The sequence below is a fragment of the Mytilus edulis genome, unplaced genomic scaffold (genome assembly GCF_963676685.1).
Source record: "Mytilus edulis unplaced genomic scaffold, xbMytEdul2.2 SCAFFOLD_307, whole genome shotgun sequence".
In the NCBI taxonomy this organism is placed as follows: domain Eukaryota; kingdom Metazoa; phylum Mollusca; class Bivalvia; order Mytilida; family Mytilidae; genus Mytilus; species Mytilus edulis.
In genome coordinates this window covers 14,376-28,322 of record NW_027268737.1, presented here as the reverse complement: position 1 = coordinate 28,322, position 13,947 = coordinate 14,376, and the positions used below count along the sequence as shown (strand labels likewise).

General features: G+C 36.1%; 12 non-coding genes across 12 annotated transcripts; all 12 read right to left on the bottom strand.

The window, feature by feature from the left end:
• Positions 1-2: 2 nt before the first annotated feature.
• On the bottom strand, positions 3-195 carry LOC139508412 (U2 spliceosomal RNA). Its single transcript, XR_011661189.1, has one exon. It is a non-coding gene; the product is annotated as a U2 spliceosomal RNA (small nuclear RNA).
• A 986-nt stretch (positions 196-1,181) lies between these two features.
• Positions 1,182-1,374, bottom strand: LOC139508411 (U2 spliceosomal RNA). The gene has a single exon (XR_011661187.1). It is a non-coding gene; the product is annotated as a U2 spliceosomal RNA (small nuclear RNA).
• A 986-nt stretch (positions 1,375-2,360) lies between these two features.
• Positions 2,361-2,553, bottom strand: LOC139508410 (U2 spliceosomal RNA). Its single transcript, XR_011661186.1, has one exon. It is a non-coding gene; the product is annotated as a U2 spliceosomal RNA (small nuclear RNA).
• A 986-nt stretch (positions 2,554-3,539) lies between these two features.
• LOC139508409 (U2 spliceosomal RNA) lies at positions 3,540-3,732 on the bottom strand. Its single transcript, XR_011661185.1, has one exon. It is a non-coding gene; the product is annotated as a U2 spliceosomal RNA (small nuclear RNA).
• A 986-nt stretch (positions 3,733-4,718) lies between these two features.
• LOC139508408 (U2 spliceosomal RNA) lies at positions 4,719-4,911 on the bottom strand. The gene has a single exon (XR_011661184.1). It is a non-coding gene; the product is annotated as a U2 spliceosomal RNA (small nuclear RNA).
• Positions 4,912-5,898: 987 nt separating this feature from the next.
• Positions 5,899-6,091, bottom strand: LOC139508407 (U2 spliceosomal RNA). Its single transcript, XR_011661183.1, has one exon. It is a non-coding gene; the product is annotated as a U2 spliceosomal RNA (small nuclear RNA).
• A 986-nt stretch (positions 6,092-7,077) lies between these two features.
• On the bottom strand, positions 7,078-7,270 carry LOC139508404 (U2 spliceosomal RNA). Its single transcript, XR_011661181.1, has one exon. It is a non-coding gene; the product is annotated as a U2 spliceosomal RNA (small nuclear RNA).
• Positions 7,271-8,256: 986 nt separating this feature from the next.
• LOC139508403 (U2 spliceosomal RNA) lies at positions 8,257-8,449 on the bottom strand. Its single transcript, XR_011661180.1, has one exon. It is a non-coding gene; the product is annotated as a U2 spliceosomal RNA (small nuclear RNA).
• Positions 8,450-9,435: 986 nt separating this feature from the next.
• Positions 9,436-9,627, bottom strand: LOC139508432 (U2 spliceosomal RNA). The gene has a single exon (XR_011661208.1). It is a non-coding gene; the product is annotated as a U2 spliceosomal RNA (small nuclear RNA).
• Positions 9,628-10,613: 986 nt separating this feature from the next.
• LOC139508402 (U2 spliceosomal RNA) lies at positions 10,614-10,806 on the bottom strand. The gene has a single exon (XR_011661179.1). It is a non-coding gene; the product is annotated as a U2 spliceosomal RNA (small nuclear RNA).
• Positions 10,807-11,792: 986 nt separating this feature from the next.
• Positions 11,793-11,985, bottom strand: LOC139508401 (U2 spliceosomal RNA). The gene has a single exon (XR_011661178.1). It is a non-coding gene; the product is annotated as a U2 spliceosomal RNA (small nuclear RNA).
• Positions 11,986-12,971: 986 nt separating this feature from the next.
• LOC139508400 (U2 spliceosomal RNA) lies at positions 12,972-13,164 on the bottom strand. The gene has a single exon (XR_011661176.1). It is a non-coding gene; the product is annotated as a U2 spliceosomal RNA (small nuclear RNA).
• Between the last annotated feature and the right edge of the window lie 783 nt (positions 13,165-13,947).

The window sequence follows — 13,947 nt, the reverse complement described above, 5'->3', positions numbered from 1 at the left end:
AGGGGGAGTGAGCCGATCCTGGAGGTACTGCAATACCAGGCCAACTCGTGGCAAGAGCGGTGCAAGCACCTAACATCTCACCTAGTTGCAAAAATCAGTTTAATATCGAAGTACCCACATGGGGTACGTATCAGATATTAAGCTGATAAGAACAGATACTACACTTTGATCTTAGCCAAAAGGCCGAGAAGCGATACTCAAATCTTTCCGAGTTTCCAAAGCCTACAAATCCTATTTCTTACTCAAACACGGTGTTTTAATTTTAACCAAAGCTACACAAATTTTGCAAATTTATATACAAAAAGCACACGAAACACGAGATCTTGCTTTGCTTCAAATACCTGACAGCATGAAACGATTTCTGCATGACAAAACGGGTGTGAAAATAAAAAGCGGCTTGTGAAATACGGCAAGTCGCCAGAATATATTTTTAAACGTATAACATACGTATACGTATTTAATCTTAATCGAACGAAATAACATGATCATGTTGATTCATCCTAGGTCCGACGAACGCAGTTTTTAAAGCCTAGGAAATTTCATTAATCAGAAAATAAATTCAACGCTTTTTCACAATCAGCACGGACTTTTCACTGTCTCGTTTAGTTAACACAAACATAAACAGTTCACCTGTTCTATTTTTTAAAGGAATTGACCGGTACAGCAATTTTTAAATAAATTTCAGAAGGAGGAAAAAACTTACCGGCCGACTGCAGTTTCCATCGTTTGCCCTCGTTCTGAGGCGACGTCGCTATTAACGATGATTGAAACAGTAGAAGGGGACGTAATTCTTTTCCCCGCGTTTTTCCGTAACGCTAAAAATTTATAGAGTTTCTTTTTAGGAACGAGAATACATTAATACACTGACATGTGCTGTTATAAATACAAGCAAGCGACAACAAAAATATTACATTACAAGAAAAGAAAAGAACTTTTTAGAGAACAGACATAAAAAAGAAAAAAAAGAAAATGCAACTTATTTTACATGCACGAGAAGTAGAATGATTTACAACAATGAGTAAAACTATACAATTTACGCAAACTCCTTAAATAAGAAAGATATATAGAAAAAGTACACATGTAGTGCTCAGTGAAAAGCATTAGAGAATATTTTACTGGGGCTGTTTCGCAGGCTATTGAAGGGAAAGCTATTTTTCTATTTTAATTTTCTCCCCAAACAGGGGGAGTGAGCCGATCCTGGAGGTACTGCAATACCAGGCCAACTCGTGGCAAGAGCGGTGCAAGCACCTAACATCTCACCTAGTTGCAAAAATCAGTTTAATATCGAAGTACCCACATGGGGTACGTATCAGATATTAAGCTGATAAGAACAGATACTACACTTTGATCTTAGCCAAAAGGCCGAGAAGCGATACTCAAATCTTTCCGAGTTTCCAAAGCCTACAAATCCTATTTCTTACTCAAACACGGTGTTTTAATTTTAACCAAAGCTACACAAATTTTGCAAATTTATATACAAAAAGCACACGAAACACGAGATCTTGCTTTGCTTCAAATACCTGACAGCATGAAACGATTTCTGCATGACAAAACGGGTGTGAAAATAAAAAGCGGCTTGTGAAATACGGCAAGTCGCCAGAATATATTTTTAAACGTATAACATACGTATACGTATTTAATCTTAATCGAACGAAATAACATGATCATGTTGATTCATCCTAGGTCCGACGAACGCAGTTTTTAAAGCCTAGGAAATTTCATTAATCAGAAAATAAATTCAACGCTTTTTCACAATCAGCACGGACTTTTCACTGTCTCGTTTAGTTAACACAAACATAAACAGTTCACCTGTTCTATTTTTTAAAGGAATTGACCGGTACAGCAATTTTTAAATAAATTTCAGAAGGAGGAAAAAACTTACCGGCCGACTGCAGTTTCCATCGTTTGCCCTCGTTCTGAGGCGACGTCGCTATTAACGATGATTGAAACAGTAGAAGGGGACGTAATTCTTTTCCCCGCGTTTTTCCGTAACGCTAAAAATTTATAGAGTTTCTTTTTAGGAACGAGAATACATTAATACACTGACATGTGCTGTTATAAATACAAGCAAGCGACAACAAAAATATTACATTACAAGAAAAGAAAAGAACTTTTTAGAGAACAGACATAAAAAAGAAAAAAAAGAAAATGCAACTTATTTTACATGCACGAGAAGTAGAATGATTTACAACAATGAGTAAAACTATACAATTTACGCAAACTCCTTAAATAAGAAAGATATATAGAAAAAGTACACATGTAGTGCTCAGTGAAAAGCATTAGAGAATATTTTACTGGGGCTGTTTCGCAGGCTATTGAAGGGAAAGCTATTTTTCTATTTTAATTTTCTCCCCAAACAGGGGGAGTGAGCCGATCCTGGAGGTACTGCAATACCAGGCCAACTCGTGGCAAGAGCGGTGCAAGCACCTAACATCTCACCTAGTTGCAAAAATCAGTTTAATATCGAAGTACCCACATGGGGTACGTATCAGATATTAAGCTGATAAGAACAGATACTACACTTTGATCTTAGCCAAAAGGCCGAGAAGCGATACTCAAATCTTTCCGAGTTTCCAAAGCCTACAAATCCTATTTCTTACTCAAACACGGTGTTTTAATTTTAACCAAAGCTACACAAATTTTGCAAATTTATATACAAAAAGCACACGAAACACGAGATCTTGCTTTGCTTCAAATACCTGACAGCATGAAACGATTTCTGCATGACAAAACGGGTGTGAAAATAAAAAGCGGCTTGTGAAATACGGCAAGTCGCCAGAATATATTTTTAAACGTATAACATACGTATACGTATTTAATCTTAATCGAACGAAATAACATGATCATGTTGATTCATCCTAGGTCCGACGAACGCAGTTTTTAAAGCCTAGGAAATTTCATTAATCAGAAAATAAATTCAACGCTTTTTCACAATCAGCACGGACTTTTCACTGTCTCGTTTAGTTAACACAAACATAAACAGTTCACCTGTTCTATTTTTTAAAGGAATTGACCGGTACAGCAATTTTTAAATAAATTTCAGAAGGAGGAAAAAACTTACCGGCCGACTGCAGTTTCCATCGTTTGCCCTCGTTCTGAGGCGACGTCGCTATTAACGATGATTGAAACAGTAGAAGGGGACGTAATTCTTTTCCCCGCGTTTTTCCGTAACGCTAAAAATTTATAGAGTTTCTTTTTAGGAACGAGAATACATTAATACACTGACATGTGCTGTTATAAATACAAGCAAGCGACAACAAAAATATTACATTACAAGAAAAGAAAAGAACTTTTTAGAGAACAGACATAAAAAAGAAAAAAAAGAAAATGCAACTTATTTTACATGCACGAGAAGTAGAATGATTTACAACAATGAGTAAAACTATACAATTTACGCAAACTCCTTAAATAAGAAAGATATATAGAAAAAGTACACATGTAGTGCTCAGTGAAAAGCATTAGAGAATATTTTACTGGGGCTGTTTCGCAGGCTATTGAAGGGAAAGCTATTTTTCTATTTTAATTTTCTCCCCAAACAGGGGGAGTGAGCCGATCCTGGAGGTACTGCAATACCAGGCCAACTCGTGGCAAGAGCGGTGCAAGCACCTAACATCTCACCTAGTTGCAAAAATCAGTTTAATATCGAAGTACCCACATGGGGTACGTATCAGATATTAAGCTGATAAGAACAGATACTACACTTTGATCTTAGCCAAAAGGCCGAGAAGCGATACTCAAATCTTTCCGAGTTTCCAAAGCCTACAAATCCTATTTCTTACTCAAACACGGTGTTTTAATTTTAACCAAAGCTACACAAATTTTGCAAATTTATATACAAAAAGCACACGAAACACGAGATCTTGCTTTGCTTCAAATACCTGACAGCATGAAACGATTTCTGCATGACAAAACGGGTGTGAAAATAAAAAGCGGCTTGTGAAATACGGCAAGTCGCCAGAATATATTTTTAAACGTATAACATACGTATACGTATTTAATCTTAATCGAACGAAATAACATGATCATGTTGATTCATCCTAGGTCCGACGAACGCAGTTTTTAAAGCCTAGGAAATTTCATTAATCAGAAAATAAATTCAACGCTTTTTCACAATCAGCACGGACTTTTCACTGTCTCGTTTAGTTAACACAAACATAAACAGTTCACCTGTTCTATTTTTTAAAGGAATTGACCGGTACAGCAATTTTTAAATAAATTTCAGAAGGAGGAAAAAACTTACCGGCCGACTGCAGTTTCCATCGTTTGCCCTCGTTCTGAGGCGACGTCGCTATTAACGATGATTGAAACAGTAGAAGGGGACGTAATTCTTTTCCCCGCGTTTTTCCGTAACGCTAAAAATTTATAGAGTTTCTTTTTAGGAACGAGAATACATTAATACACTGACATGTGCTGTTATAAATACAAGCAAGCGACAACAAAAATATTACATTACAAGAAAAGAAAAGAACTTTTTAGAGAACAGACATAAAAAAGAAAAAAAAGAAAATGCAACTTATTTTACATGCACGAGAAGTAGAATGATTTACAACAATGAGTAAAACTATACAATTTACGCAAACTCCTTAAATAAGAAAGATATATAGAAAAAGTACACATGTAGTGCTCAGTGAAAAGCATTAGAGAATATTTTACTGGGGCTGTTTCGCAGGCTATTGAAGGGAAAGCTATTTTTCTATTTTAATTTTCTCCCCAAACAGGGGGAGTGAGCCGATCCTGGAGGTACTGCAATACCAGGCCAACTCGTGGCAAGAGCGGTGCAAGCACCTAACATCTCACCTAGTTGCAAAAATCAGTTTAATATCGAAGTACCCACATGGGGTACGTATCAGATATTAAGCTGATAAGAACAGATACTACACTTTGATCTTAGCCAAAAGGCCGAGAAGCGATACTCAAATCTTTCCGAGTTTCCAAAGCCTACAAATCCTATTTCTTACTCAAACACGGTGTTTTAATTTTAACCAAAGCTACACAAATTTTGCAAATTTATATACAAAAAGCACACGAAACACGAGATCTTGCTTTGCTTCAAATACCTGACAGCATGAAACGATTTCTGCATGACAAAACGGGTGTGAAAATAAAAAGCGGCTTGTGAAATACGGCAAGTCGCCAGAATATATTTTTAAACGTATAACATACGTATACGTATTTAATCTTAATCGAACGAAATAACATGATCATGTTGATTCATCCTAGGTCCGACGAACGCAGTTTTTAAAGCCTAGGAAATTTCATTAATCAGAAAATAAATTCAACGCTTTTTCACAATCAGCACGGACTTTTCACTGTCTCGTTTAGTTAACACAAACATAAACAGTTCACCTGTTCTATTTTTTAAAGGAATTGACCGGTACAGCAATTTTTAAATAAATTTCAGAAGGAGGAAAAAACTTACCGGCCGACTGCAGTTTCCATCGTTTGCCCTCGTTCTGAGGCGACGTCGCTATTAACGATGATTGAAACAGTAGAAGGGGACGTAATTCTTTTCCCCGCGTTTTTCCGTAACGCTAAAAATTTATAGAGTTTCTTTTTAGGAACGAGAATACATTAATACACTGACATGTGCTGTTATAAATACAAGCAAGCGACAACAAAAATATTACATTACAAGAAAAGAAAAGAACTTTTTAGAGAACAGACATAAAAAAGAAAAAAAAGAAAATGCAACTTATTTTACATGCACGAGAAGTAGAATGATTTACAACAATGAGTAAAACTATACAATTTACGCAAACTCCTTAAATAAGAAAGATATATAGAAAAAGTACACATGTAGTGCTCAGTGAAAAGCATTAGAGAATATTTTACTGGGGCTGTTTCGCAGGCTATTGAAGGGAAAGCTATTTTTCTATTTTAATTTTCTCCCCAAACAGGGGGGAGTGAGCCGATCCTGGAGGTACTGCAATACCAGGCCAACTCGTGGCAAGAGCGGTGCAAGCACCTAACATCTCACCTAGTTGCAAAAATCAGTTTAATATCGAAGTACCCACATGGGGTACGTATCAGATATTAAGCTGATAAGAACAGATACTACACTTTGATCTTAGCCAAAAGGCCGAGAAGCGATACTCAAATCTTTCCGAGTTTCCAAAGCCTACAAATCCTATTTCTTACTCAAACACGGTGTTTTAATTTTAACCAAAGCTACACAAATTTTGCAAATTTATATACAAAAAGCACACGAAACACGAGATCTTGCTTTGCTTCAAATACCTGACAGCATGAAACGATTTCTGCATGACAAAACGGGTGTGAAAATAAAAAGCGGCTTGTGAAATACGGCAAGTCGCCAGAATATATTTTTAAACGTATAACATACGTATACGTATTTAATCTTAATCGAACGAAATAACATGATCATGTTGATTCATCCTAGGTCCGACGAACGCAGTTTTTAAAGCCTAGGAAATTTCATTAATCAGAAAATAAATTCAACGCTTTTTCACAATCAGCACGGACTTTTCACTGTCTCGTTTAGTTAACACAAACATAAACAGTTCACCTGTTCTATTTTTTAAAGGAATTGACCGGTACAGCAATTTTTAAATAAATTTCAGAAGGAGGAAAAAACTTACCGGCCGACTGCAGTTTCCATCGTTTGCCCTCGTTCTGAGGCGACGTCGCTATTAACGATGATTGAAACAGTAGAAGGGGACGTAATTCTTTTCCCCGCGTTTTTCCGTAACGCTAAAAATTTATAGAGTTTCTTTTTAGGAACGAGAATACATTAATACACTGACATGTGCTGTTATAAATACAAGCAAGCGACAACAAAAATATTACATTACAAGAAAAGAAAAGAACTTTTTAGAGAACAGACATAAAAAAGAAAAAAAAGAAAATGCAACTTATTTTACATGCACGAGAAGTAGAATGATTTACAACAATGAGTAAAACTATACAATTTACGCAAACTCCTTAAATAAGAAAGATATATAGAAAAAGTACACATGTAGTGCTCAGTGAAAAGCATTAGAGAATATTTTACTGGGGCTGTTTCGCAGGCTATTGAAGGGAAAGCTATTTTTCTATTTTAATTTTCTCCCCAAACAGGGGGAGTGAGCCGATCCTGGAGGTACTGCAATACCAGGCCAACTCGTGGCAAGAGCGGTGCAAGCACCTAACATCTCACCTAGTTGCAAAAATCAGTTTAATATCGAAGTACCCACATGGGGTACGTATCAGATATTAAGCTGATAAGAACAGATACTACACTTTGATCTTAGCCAAAAGGCCGAGAAGCGATACTCAAATCTTTCCGAGTTTCCAAAGCCTACAAATCCTATTTCTTACTCAAACACGGTGTTTTAATTTTAACCAAAGCTACACAAATTTTGCAAATTTATATACAAAAAGCACACGAAACACGAGATCTTGCTTTGCTTCAAATACCTGACAGCATGAAACGATTTCTGCATGACAAAACGGGTGTGAAAATAAAAAGCGGCTTGTGAAATACGGCAAGTCGCCAGAATATATTTTTAAACGTATAACATACGTATACGTATTTAATCTTAATCGAACGAAATAACATGATCATGTTGATTCATCCTAGGTCCGACGAACGCAGTTTTTAAAGCCTAGGAAATTTCATTAATCAGAAAATAAATTCAACGCTTTTTCACAATCAGCACGGACTTTTCACTGTCTCGTTTAGTTAACACAAACATAAACAGTTCACCTGTTCTATTTTTTAAAGGAATTGACCGGTACAGCAATTTTTAAATAAATTTCAGAAGGAGGAAAAAACTTACCGGCCGACTGCAGTTTCCATCGTTTGCCCTCGTTCTGAGGCGACGTCGCTATTAACGATGATTGAAACAGTAGAAGGGGACGTAATTCTTTTCCCCGCGTTTTTCCGTAACGCTAAAAATTTATAGAGTTTCTTTTTAGGAACGAGAATACATTAATACACTGACATGTGCTGTTATAAATACAAGCAAGCGACAACAAAAATATTACATTACAAGAAAAGAAAAGAACTTTTTAGAGAACAGACATAAAAAAGAAAAAAAAGAAAATGCAACTTATTTTACATGCACGAGAAGTAGAATGATTTACAACAATGAGTAAAACTATACAATTTACGCAAACTCCTTAAATAAGAAAGATATATAGAAAAAGTACACATGTAGTGCTCAGTGAAAAGCATTAGAGAATATTTTACTGGGGCTGTTTCGCAGGCTATTGAAGGGAAAGCTATTTTTCTATTTTAATTTTCTCCCCAAACAGGGGGAGTGAGCCGATCCTGGAGGTACTGCAATACCAGGCCAACTCGTGGCAAGAGCGGTGCAAGCACCTAACATCTCACCTAGTTGCAAAAATCAGTTTAATATCGAAGTACCCACATGGGGTACGTATCAGATATTAAGCTGATAAGAACAGATACTACACTTTGATCTTAGCCAAAAGGCCGAGAAGCGATACTCAAATCTTTCCGAGTTTCCAAAGCCTACAAATCCTATTTCTTACTCAAACACGGTGTTTTAATTTTAACCAAAGCTACACAAATTTTGCAAATTTATATACAAAAAGCACACGAAACACGAGATCTTGCTTTGCTTCAAATACCTGACAGCATGAAACGATTTCTGCATGACAAAACGGGTGTGAAAATAAAAAGCGGCTTGTGAAATACGGCAAGTCGCCAGAATATATTTTTAAACGTATAACATACGTATACGTATTTAATCTTAATCGAACGAAATAACATGATCATGTTGATTCATCCTAGGTCCGACGAACGCAGTTTTTAAAGCCTAGGAAATTTCATTAATCAGAAAATAAATTCAACGCTTTTTCACAATCAGCACGGACTTTTCACTGTCTCGTTTAGTTAACACAAACATAAACAGTTCACCTGTTCTATTTTTTAAAGGAATTGACCGGTACAGCAATTTTTAAATAAATTTCAGAAGGAGGAAAAAACTTACCGGCCGACTGCAGTTTCCATCGTTTGCCCTCGTTCTGAGGCGACGTCGCTATTAACGATGATTGAAACAGTAGAAGGGGACGTAATTCTTTTCCCCGCGTTTTTCCGTAACGCTAAAAATTTATAGAGTTTCTTTTTAGGAACGAGAATACATTAATACACTGACATGTGCTGTTATAAATACAAGCAAGCGACAACAAAAATATTACATTACAAGAAAAGAAAAGAACTTTTTAGAGAACAGACATAAAAAAGAAAAAAAAGAAAATGCAACTTATTTTACATGCACGAGAAGTAGAATGATTTACAACAATGAGTAAAACTATACAATTTACGCAAACTCCTTAAATAAGAAAGATATATAGAAAAAGTACACATGTAGTGCTCAGTGAAAAGCATTAGAGAATATTTTACTGGGGCTGTTTCGCAGGCTATTGAAGGGAAAGCTATTTTTCTATTTTAATTTTCTCCCCAAACAGGGGGAGTGAGCCGATCCTGGAGGTACTGCAATACCAGGCCAACTCGTGGCAAGAGCGGTGCAAGCACCTAACATCTCACCTAGTTGCAAAAATCAGTTTAATATCGAAGTACCCACATGGGGTACGTATCAGATATTAAGCTGATAAGAACAGATACTACACTTTGATCTTAGCCAAAAGGCGAGAAGCGATACTCAAATCTTTCCGAGTTTCCAAAGCCTACAAATCCTATTTCTTACTCAAACACGGTGTTTTAATTTTAACCAAAGCTACACAAATTTTGCAAATTTATATACAAAAAGCACACGAAACACGAGATCTTGCTTTGCTTCAAATACCTGACAGCATGAAACGATTTCTGCATGACAAAACGGGTGTGAAAATAAAAAGCGGCTTGTGAAATACGGCAAGTCGCCAGAATATATTTTTAAACGTATAACATACGTATACGTATTTAATCTTAATCGAACGAAATAACATGATCATGTTGATTCATCCTAGGTCCGACGAACGCAGTTTTTAAAGCCTAGGAAATTTCATTAATCAGAAAATAAATTCAACGCTTTTTCACAATCAGCACGGACTTTTCACTGTCTCGTTTAGTTAACACAAACATAAACAGTTCACCTGTTCTATTTTTTAAAGGAATTGACCGGTACAGCAATTTTTAAATAAATTTCAGAAGGAGGAAAAAACTTACCGGCCGACTGCAGTTTCCATCGTTTGCCCTCGTTCTGAGGCGACGTCGCTATTAACGATGATTGAAACAGTAGAAGGGGACGTAATTCTTTTCCCCGCGTTTTTCCGTAACGCTAAAAATTTATAGAGTTTCTTTTTAGGAACGAGAATACATTAATACACTGACATGTGCTGTTATAAATACAAGCAAGCGACAACAAAAATATTACATTACAAGAAAAGAAAAGAACTTTTTAGAGAACAGACATAAAAAAGAAAAAAAAGAAAATGCAACTTATTTTACATGCACGAGAAGTAGAATGATTTACAACAATGAGTAAAACTATACAATTTACGCAAACTCCTTAAATAAGAAAGATATATAGAAAAAGTACACATGTAGTGCTCAGTGAAAAGCATTAGAGAATATTTTACTGGGGCTGTTTCGCAGGCTATTGAAGGGAAAGCTATTTTTCTATTTTAATTTTCTCCCCAAACAGGGGGAGTGAGCCGATCCTGGAGGTACTGCAATACCAGGCCAACTCGTGGCAAGAGCGGTGCAAGCACCTAACATCTCACCTAGTTGCAAAAATCAGTTTAATATCGAAGTACCCACATGGGGTACGTATCAGATATTAAGCTGATAAGAACAGATACTACACTTTGATCTTAGCCAAAAGGCCGAGAAGCGATACTCAAATCTTTCCGAGTTTCCAAAGCCTACAAATCCTATTTCTTACTCAAACACGGTGTTTTAATTTTAACCAAAGCTACACAAATTTTGCAAATTTATATACAAAAAGCACACGAAACACGAGATCTTGCTTTGCTTCAAATACCTGACAGCATGAAACGATTTCTGCATGACAAAACGGGTGTGAAAATAAAAAGCGGCTTGTGAAATACGGCAAGTCGCCAGAATATATTTTTAAACGTATAACATACGTATACGTATTTAATCTTAATCGAACGAAATAACATGATCATGTTGATTCATCCTAGGTCCGACGAACGCAGTTTTTAAAGCCTAGGAAATTTCATTAATCAGAAAATAAATTCAACGCTTTTTCACAATCAGCACGGACTTTTCACTGTCTCGTTTAGTTAACACAAACATAAACAGTTCACCTGTTCTATTTTTTAAAGGAATTGACCGGTACAGCAATTTTTAAATAAATTTCAGAAGGAGGAAAAAACTTACCGGCCGACTGCAGTTTCCATCGTTTGCCCTCGTTCTGAGGCGACGTCGCTATTAACGATGATTGAAACAGTAGAAGGGGACGTAATTCTTTTCCCCGCGTTTTTCCGTAACGCTAAAAATTTATAGAGTTTCTTTTTAGGAACGAGAATACATTAATACACTGACATGTGCTGTTATAAATACAAGCAAGCGACAACAAAAATATTACATTACAAGAAAAGAAAAGAACTTTTTAGAGAACAGACATAAAAAAGAAAAAAAAGAAAATGCAACTTATTTTACATGCACGAGAAGTAGAATGATTTACAACAATGAGTAAAACTATACAATTTACGCAAACTCCTTAAATAAGAAAGATATATAGAAAAAGTACACATGTAGTGCTCAGTGAAAAGCATTAGAGAATATTTTACTGGGGCTGTTTCGCAGGCTATTGAAGGGAAAGCTATTTTTCTATTTTAATTTTCTCCCCAAACAGGGGGAGTGAGCCGATCCTGGAGGTACTGCAATACCAGGCCAACTCGTGGCAAGAGCGGTGCAAGCACCTAACATCTCACCTAGTTGCAAAAATCAGTTTAATATCGAAGTACCCACATGGGGTACGTATCAGATATTAAGCTGATAAGAACAGATACTACACTTTGATCTTAGCCAAAAGGCCGAGAAGCGATACTCAAATCTTTCCGAGTTTCCAAAGCCTACAAATCCTATTTCTTACTCAAACACGGTGTTTTAATTTTAACCAAAGCTACACAAATTTTGCAAATTTATATACAAAAAGCACACGAAACACGAGATCTTGCTTTGCTTCAAATACCTGACAGCATGAAACGATTTCTGCATGACAAAACGGGTGTGAAAATAAAAAGCGGCTTGTGAAATACGGCAAGTCGCCAGAATATATTTTTAAACGTATAACATACGTATACGTATTTAATCTTAATCGAACGAAATAACATGATCATGTTGATTCATCCTAGGTCCGACGAACGCAGTTTTTAAAGCCTAGGAAATTTCATTAATCAGAAAATAAATTCAACGCTTTTTCACAATCAGCACGGACTTTTCACTGTCTCGTTTAGTTAACACAAACATAAACAGTTCACCTGTTCTATTTTTTAAAGGAATTGACCGGTACAGCAATTTTTAAATAAATTTCAGAAGGAGGAAAAAACTTACCGGCCGACTGCAGTTTCCATCGTTTGCCCTCGTTCTGAGGCGACGTCGCTATTAACGATGATTGAAACAGTAGAAGGGGACGTAATTCTTTTCCCCGCGTTTTTCCGTAACGCTAAAAATTTATAGAGTTTCTTTTTAGGAACGAGAATACATTAATACACTGACATGTGCTGTTATAAATACAAGCAAGCGACAACAAAAATATTACATTACAAGAAAAGAAAAGAACTTTTTAGAGAACAGACATAAAAAAGAAAAAAAAGAAAATGCAACTTATTTTACATGCACGAGAAGTAGAATGATTTACAACAATGAGTAAAACTATACAATTTACGCAAACTCCTTAAATAAGAAAGATATATAGAAAAAGTACACATGTAGTGCTCAGTGAAAAGCATTAGAGAATATTTTACTGGGGCTGTTTCGCAGGCTATTGAAGGGAAAGCTATTTTTCTATTTTAATTTTCTCCCCAAACAGGGGGAGTGAGCCGATCCTGGAGGTACTGCAATACCAGGCCAACTCGTGGCAAGAGCGGTGCAAGCACCTAACATCTCACCTAGTTGCAAAAATCAGTTTAATATCGAAGTACCCACATGGGGTACGTATCAGATATTAAGCTGATAAGAACAGATACTACACTTTGATCTTAGCCAAAAGGCCGAGAAGCGATACTCAAATCTTTCCGAGTTTCCAAAGCCTACAAATCCTATTTCTTACTCAAACACGGTGTTTTAATTTTAACCAAAGCTACACAAATTTTGCAAATTTATATACAAAAAGCACACGAAACACGAGATCTTGCTTTGCTTCAAATACCTGACAGCATGAAACGATTTCTGCATGACAAAACGGGTGTGAAAATAAAAAGCGGCTTGTGAAATACGGCAAGTCGCCAGAATATATTTTTAAACGTATAACATACGTATACGTATTTAATCTTAATCGAACGAAATAACATGATCATGTTGATTCATCCTAGGTCCGACGAACGCAGTTTTTAAAGCCTAGGAAATTTCATTAATCAGAAAATAAATTCAACGCTTTTTCACAATCAGCACGGACTTTTCACTGTCTCGTTTAGTTAACACAAACATAAACAGTTCACCTGTTCTATTTTTTAAAGGAATTGACCGGTACAGCAATTTTTAAATAAATTTCAGAAGGAGGAAAAAACTTACCGGCCGACTGCAGTTTCCATCGTTTGCCCTCGTTCTGAGGCGACGTCGCTATTAACGATGATTGAAACAGTAGAAGGGGACGTAATTCTTTTCCCCGCGTTTTTCCGTAACGCTAAAAATTTATAGAGTTTCTTTTTAGGAACGAGAATACATTAATACACTGACATGTGCTGTTATAAATACAAGCAAGCGACAACAAAAATATTACATTACAAGAAAAGAAAAGAACTTTTTAGAGAACAGACATAAAAAAGAAAAAAAAGAAAATGCAACTT